The sequence below is a fragment of the Saccopteryx leptura genome, chromosome 2 (genome assembly GCF_036850995.1).
Source record: "Saccopteryx leptura isolate mSacLep1 chromosome 2, mSacLep1_pri_phased_curated, whole genome shotgun sequence".
NCBI lineage: Eukaryota > Metazoa > Chordata > Mammalia > Chiroptera > Emballonuridae > Saccopteryx > Saccopteryx leptura.
Genome location: NC_089504.1, coordinates 198,246,302 through 198,247,599, shown reverse-complemented (window position 1 = coordinate 198,247,599; position 1,298 = coordinate 198,246,302). Strand labels below are relative to the sequence as shown.

At 33.0% G+C, this 1,298-nt stretch overlaps 1 pseudogene; it reads right to left on the bottom strand.

Annotated features, from left to right (window-relative positions):
- Positions 1 to 512: 512 nt before the first annotated feature.
- LOC136393280 (eukaryotic translation initiation factor 1A-like) lies at positions 513 to 945 on the bottom strand (annotated as a pseudogene).
- Positions 946 to 1,298: the final 353 nt, after the last annotated feature.

Here is a 1,298-nt window from a genome sequence, read left to right as displayed (position 1 = left end):
ACTGTACACCTGAAACCTGTATAATTTTATTTTTTATTATTTATTTTAATTTTATTCAAACCCCAATAAATTCAATAAAAAATTTAAAAATTAAAAAACTAAAATAAAATAATTTAAATCAAAGAGAACATCTAGGTAACTGGAACATGCAGAAAGACTCTGGCGGGGGATTAGAAACTTAGCTGGAATGAGGGTGTCTCACTGACATGATTATAAGGCTATTTATTCAAATATCCATTAACTGGAAACATTTTTCTTTCATTCTCTCTTTCTCTCTCTCCCCTTTCTTTTTTTCATTTTTTTAATCATCAGACAATGTGGTCTTCCACTGCTAAGTTCCATTACATCAAAAGGACACAGTGTTAATATTGCACTTAAAGAAATAGAATACTTTAAAACAATGAAATTAAATCTGTGTTCCTTAACAAACTGTCCATGCTGGTTTAGTCTTCTTAATGGGTGATGGTCCAAATCTAAACTGCAGAACACTATTCAGAAACATGTAATTTAATTTAGATACCATCAGTGTCTTCATCAGCATCTCCAATATCATCAAACTGGATTTCATTATCATCTCCAGAACCAAATGTATCTGTTTCATTGATTTTAGCATGTTCTGGAAGCTCATCATATACTTTCAAACTTCTAGCTTTATCTGCATTCCACTTTAAAATAACATCAGCTTTGTTCTCCTGATAGTCTCACAGACCAACTAATATGATGTCTGATGTATTCATCTAAACATTTTTTCTCAATTTTCCTCTGATATTATATAACTTCTTCATACCATCAAAGTACATTGCTTCTAAACGTCCATTTTCCAACATTTTGATAATTTAAGCATTCTCTTGACCATCCTCTTTAAAGAACAGTTCTATTTTTCAGATTCATTCTCATTCTAACTCTACACTTGTTTTTGCCTCCTTTACCTTTATTCCTGGTCATGGTGGTGCTGTCACCTCCTGGCATTTTCACCTCTATCTGGTGGTACCTCCTCAGGTAATTTCTCCAAGGGGTCTATGAGATATAACAGTTCCCAGTCTCATGTGGCAACTGAGTTCTAAGGCAATCTATAGGTGACCACATTCCTGAAAAAGCAAAATTAGGATACCTTCATACAATCTTTTCTGAATTCATTGGTGTTTACCCATGAGGTCAAAATCATTTTTAACTTATGGGAGATGAAATTATTTTGAAAACAGTTAACCTCAGTTTGATACTATGGATTCTACTAATCTCTACAGTCCCCATTAGCTCTTATTTAAGAGCTTATTTCCTCCATCTCTTTCTACATGTCT